Source organism: Alexandromys fortis, unplaced genomic scaffold, assembly GCF_014885135.2.
Source record: "Alexandromys fortis isolate MF-2015 unplaced genomic scaffold, M_Fortis_MF-2015_v1.1 scaffold_395, whole genome shotgun sequence".
NCBI lineage: Eukaryota > Metazoa > Chordata > Mammalia > Rodentia > Cricetidae > Alexandromys > Alexandromys fortis.
The window spans coordinates 227739-234040 of record NW_026068296.1 but is presented as its reverse complement, the minus strand read 5'-3'; positions in this window follow the sequence as shown (position 1 = coordinate 234040).

Below are 6302 nucleotides of genomic sequence, written 5' to 3'. Positions count from 1 at the left end.
AGCCCACCCACCCACTCCCCATGCAATTAAGGTTTGTTCCAGAATCAGACTTACTCTTAGGACTTAACTTTAGAATGTGACGGTACAGGATAACTTCAGCATGCACCTCCATGTCTTCTCTAGCAGTAACAACCTGTGTAGGAAGGAACAGTGAAGGGCTTAGTGAGATCTCTAAGCTGAGCCTCTGCCTCTAGGCTCACAGCCTTCCTCTGCTGCCCACAGATGTCTGGCTGGGGAGAGACAAGACTGCTTCCTCCGTTGTTCCTGCACACAGCCACTGTTGCCTGATAGGCATGCTGTACTCAGCTCCCTCTGGCACCAAGGTGACCCCAGCTGAGGGGCTAAGAGTTGGCTCCTCCCACCCAAGGCAAGCAGGGAAAAGATGCTCAGGCAGGTTAAGTGTATTTTCCACTTAAACATGTAAGAAGGCCTGTAGCGCGCGGAGATGTAGTGCGCACCATGGCGCTGTCATGTCAGGGGCACGGAGCCTGGGCGCCATTTGCTGTTCCACGGCAAACTTGACAGCTTGTGTGCGCACAGCGCATGCGCCCGCCCACAGCACATGCGCGCGCCCCCCCCCCCCAACGCGGGGAGTATTTCGATCTGGCCATCCGATCTGGCCAATCATAATTTAAGCACGATCACTCCATTCTGGCCTGAGCCGTTGGGTTGATGACACGTCAGGGCTTTGTCTGGCACCATATATATTCTGCTTCACGGGGACGGGGTCTTTTGCCTCTCTACAACCTCAAGTGTAAGTGCTCCAATAAAGTGTGTTCTGAGAAGAATCCTGTTGCGGTCGTCTCTTCTGCTGGCGGGAGCGGCGTGCTGCAAAGGCCAGTTCTTCAAGACAATGATGTGGCCCCACACACACACCATCTCTGTGTGTGTGTGTGTGTGACAACAAAATTGGTATTGAGACCTTGCTTTTCTTAAATCAGTGGAGAAAATCTGACCGTATCACAGCCTCACAGTTCATAGCCAAGGAGTCACAGGCTGTGTCCAGACCTTCTCCACGCTCCCACCCACCTTTGCAGAACTCTCATCTCTACTCTGTGAAGGTGTATGGCTGTGATTGGTGTAATAAAAAGCTGGACAGCCAATAGCTAGGCAGGAGAGATAGGTGGGACTTCTAGCAGAGAAAAAGCTGGGAAGAAGGCAGAGTTGCCAGCCAGATGTTGAAGAAACAGGATGGGCAGGTACAGAGTAAAGGTAACGGAGCCAATTAAAAGGATGCAGATTAAAAGATATGGGTTAATACAAGTTATAAGAACTAGTTAGGAACAAACTTAAGCTAAGGCCGAGCTTTCATAATTAATGTCTATGTCGTTTTTTTGTGAACTGGCAGCCCAAAGAAAAAATCTGTCTACAGTTTGCTACGCAAACCCTTCAACTTCTGAAAAGGAATTTCCTCTGGTGTCTTTTTTTCAAACATTTCTGGAAAAATTCAGTAGTCCTATTTCCTGAGCTAGCCTTCTAACAACCCCCATGAGAAATGAGAAGCCTAGCCAAATTGTGGTTCTCCTAAGGGCCATAGACTAACTGGCCAGTGAGCTCCAGGGATCCCCCTGCCTCTGCCTCCCATTGCTGGATCACAGGTGTGCACCTCCATGCCTGGGTTTTTACATGGGCGCTGGGGATCCAAACTTGGGCCCTCCGGATGTCACAGCAGGCACTTGAGCCACTAAACCACCACCGTAGTCTGAACACTTTGAAAAATATTGTTTCCTAATTGACAGGAATGGCTTAAGATGATACATGAGATTCAAAGCAGGAAGCTCGAGACATTTCTGGGGTTGAAAGACTATCGTGGCCCTGTGAGAGTAGATTTTTGTCTCATAGGGGAAGGAAAATGGCCACTGGCAGAGTAGGGTGTGACCACCTGTGCTTCACAGCAGAGGGGTAGGCTGTGACCACCTATGCTTCACAGCAGAGAGAAACTGGGTATATTGTCTGGACACCGTCGCCTGGAGACCGCAGCAACAGTCACAAATTTATCTGCATGGTTGCTCTGATGCAGAAGTTGGGTGAGAGTGAGCCATCCTGGGCATTTCTCAGAAACATGGAGCACTAGGGAGAATGGTGCCAAATGATGCTCCTGTTCTAGCTTGGATTTCCAATAAACTAGTCTTAACTGGACAGCATTTCTCATGTGTCTGAGTAGGGTTTCTCGTTCACAGCTCAAGGATGGGCTTTCGTGTGTGTGTGTGTGTGTGTGTGTGTGTGTGTGTGTGTGTGTGTGTATTCAAAAGAGCATTTGGGGAAGGCTTTGGCTATACATGGTGGAGACTATTAGAAGGAAGGGAATAATGGGAGATAATCCGTTATTCAGTCTGACTATATGTATTGTAAGTAACCATGTCAACAAAGCATAGCTGTCTGCCCAAAGGAAAATGTCACCAGGATGAAGAGACAGCCTTCAGAAGGAGGAGAAAGTCTCTGTCCAGTGTACAAGATTCATGTCCAGGATGTTGGAGATAAGGGAGATGGCTCAGCAGGTAGGAGCCCTGGCTGTGAAATTCCCACCACTCACGTCAAAGCTGGGCAGGGATGGCGGCTTGGGACAAAAAAAAAAAAAAAAAAAAGATGTATCCAAGAGATGCTTATACATAAACTGCAACAATCAAACACCAAATGCCTTGAAGCATCCTATCAACACATGGGCTAATAAAAAGGAGCCTTTGATGAGAGAAATCAAAGCTTTCACCCAGAGTCCGTCTTCTTAAAAGGGAGTGGAGACGCTCACTTAGGAAAAAGGAAAGGAAATAGGTTGTTCTGGTTGTATTGTCCACCATTACCTTTCACCGGCCAGTCTGTGTTTTATAAAAGCATCCTGATGCCAGACACTGGTTGTGGCTCTGTAAAACCCTGGAGCGTGTTAGGATATAGGAGAGTACTTATATGTTAGTCGTAGCAGGGGATGTGGGATTCTGGGAAGTCAGTTTTAACCAAGTGCTCAGAGAATGTCTCTCAGAGGACTGATGTTAGAGCCAATGCCTGAAGAGATGAAGGCCATCTAGGACAGCAGTGGATGGGCACAGTGGGGGGCTGCATGCTCAGGCCTGTGGAGGACAGGCACAGTGGGGGGCTGCATGCTCAGGCCTTCTGTGGAGGACAGGCACAGTGGGGGGCTGCATGCTCAGGCCTTCTGTGGAGGACAGGCACAGTGGGGGGCTGCATGCTTCTGTGGAGGAAGGATGGTGAGCATAGGAGATGAGCTCAAAGGAACAGGAGGGATTGATTGGCAGATACTGTAGGCCTCCTAAGCCACTGAAGGGCTGTGTTTTTGCTCTAAAAGAAATGGGAAGCCACTGGTGGAGTCTACAAAGAGAGCAAGGTTTACTTTTATTGTATATGGAAGGGTTGCCATGGCGTCCCAGTGTTGTAGTCACTGGTTTGACACGGGGCCTCTTTGCTGTTTGTCACTGTGGCCTTTAAGGCAGTTGACCCAGGAACGTCCACAATGCTCCTTTTCAGTTTCCCATTTCACTTTATTAACTAACAATAGAATCACAGGTGTGGATAGTAACACTGGGCACATAGGTGTGCATATTAACTAATACTAGAGTCATAGGTGTGCATCATAACTAACACTAGAATCACAGGTGTGCATATTAACTAACACTGGCACATAGGTGTGCATATTAACTAATATTAGAGTCACAGGTGCACTAGAATCACAGGTGTGCATTTGTTCCAGCCTCCAGTTTCAGATGAATTCTGGGGGCTTGAACTTGGGTTCTGGCGCTTGCTTACACAGCAAGTCCTTTACCCCCATAAGCATCTCCTCAGTCCATTCTGGATTCTCTATTGAGAACAATCTGAAACAGGCCAAAGAAGGAAGAAGAGAGACCAGTCAGGAGGCTGTTACAGCCAGACAATGAGTGGCATAGACCATGATAGCAACAGAGTGGGAAGGGGACCCTGTTGTCTAGACAGAGCTAGCAATATTCACTTGTGATCCTGTTCTGGTATGTGCTTATCATACCAGAACAACAGTCAATGACAATCCAAGATCTATGTTGGGGGAGGCCGCTTGTTTGTTCCCGGCTGCCCAGACCACAAAATAATCACCCAGAAGCTATATTAATTGCAATACTGTTTGGCCAATAGCTTAAGTATATTGCTAGCTAGCTCTTATATCTAGAATTAACCCATTTCTGTTATCTTATTATTTTACCATGACGCTCATGGCCTACCTGCAAGGTTCCAGCTCCACCCACTCTCTCCTCCTCTAGCTGCTTGGAACTCCTGCCTTGCCCTACTCGGCTAAGCCACTGGCTGAAGCAGATTTATTCATTGACCAGTAAATGCGACACATAGACAGAAGGACTTCCCACAACAAATCTATATCCTGAGTCTCAAGACAAATGTTGAACTGTCCAAAAGTCAGAATTATATGCTATTCTCTTGATACTAAGGGATTTTAAAGAGCCTCTCAATGTAGTTACTGAGTCACAATATGTAGAAAGAGTTGTTTTACATATTGAAACCACTGAATTTATACCAGATTGACTTCATTATTTATCCAGGTTGAAGATATAATCAGGAATAGGCTTTGTCCAATATACATATTGCACATCTTATCCCAAATGGGTCTGCCAGGTCCTCTAGAACAAGGCAATTTTGAAATCGATTGATTATTGATTGGAAATGTGCTGAAGGCCTCAGAATTTCATTAAAAAATTACATCAACAGCAAAGGTTTAAAAAAGGAGTTTTCTATTACATGACAACAAGTTTAGGAGATTATGAGGAGATGTCCTACTTGCTCTTTCTGTAACCTAACACCACTACCTGAAGGAAGTAATCCAAAGGGTACTCAAAGGAATAAAATCTGGCAGATGGATGTAGAATTTGGAAAATTAAAATATGTACACCACACCACTGACACTGACAGGTTTTCAATGGTCAACTGTTTTGAGTTTGGAAAAGGTATTCACACATTTACTAGAAGTTATGGCCATGATGGGTATACCCACACAAAAAAAGGTAGACGTCTCTGAGAAAATAAAAGGTTTTTGCTTATTATAATATAAAGCATCTTATAGGTATACCACACAATCCAAAGGTCAGGCAGTTATAGAAAGAGCAAACTGAACTATAAAGGATATGTTAAACCAACAGAAAGGGATGTAAAATACTCTCAGAAATAGATTGCATAATTCTTTATTAACCTTGAATTTTCTTAATGTAAATTAGAAAGGAACATCGACTGCTGAGAAACATCGGATAATAGAAAAAACTTCTGATCATCCAGTGTATTTCAAGGATGTCTTGACCTCAGAATGGAAACCAGGAGATGTGCTATGTTGGGGAAGGGTCTTCACTCTTGTTTCTACAGAAGAAGAAAAGTTATGGGTACCATCAAAATTAATGAAGATTCAGTTTGAAAAGAGAAACCTCTTGATAAAGAGAAATGACAGCTCATCCACAGAGGTGACAACTATACAACGTGGTAAGGAAACCTCATAAGGGTTGGGGCAGGGCTCTGTTCTTGTCTTTGCAGGAAAATACTCATCTTCAAAAAGTCGAGAGACCTTGGACACCTGGATGCCTAGAGAAGAAAAGAATCTTCTTCAGAAAGAATCACCAAGTAAAGAGAAACCTGACTTATGATACCAATATCCTCTGTAGGGTAAGATATCAATACCTAAACATACATATAATAGTAGTCTTCATTTATTAAAAATCAAAGCTGGCTTTGGAGTTGGACACTGGCTATTCTTCTCTAAATCCAAGCATGCTGTTAAAAGAAAAAAAAATAGAGTTTCTGTCTCATATCAGGAGACATCTGGTGTAGGACAGAAAGAAAAAAAATCTAGGGACTACTATTTTATTTCTCCCCATACCTATTATTGTCTCTATCTTACCTTTCTTTTAATATCTGTGTATGTGAATAATGTTTAAGTTTTCCACAATGAACAATAAATTTTCCTCCAGTAATCTTTGAAGTTTCCAGAAGGAGATGGGTCCCCACAACAATGATTCCACCTGGTTGATATGTTGTCGTTATGATAATAGCATCACTTTAAGATCAGTTTGGGTGAGTACATCCCATGTTCATCTTTTTGGAGATAGAGACAGAGACCCACACTGGAGCACCAGACTGAGCTCCCAATGTCCCAAGGAGGAGCAGAAGGAGGGAAAATATGAGCAAAGAAGTCAGGACCACAAGGGGTGCACCCACCCACGGAGACAGTGGGGCTGATCTATTGTGAGCTCACCAAGGCCAGCTGGACTGTGACTGAAAAAGCATGGGATAAAACCGGACTCTCTGAATATGGCGGACAATGAGGGCTG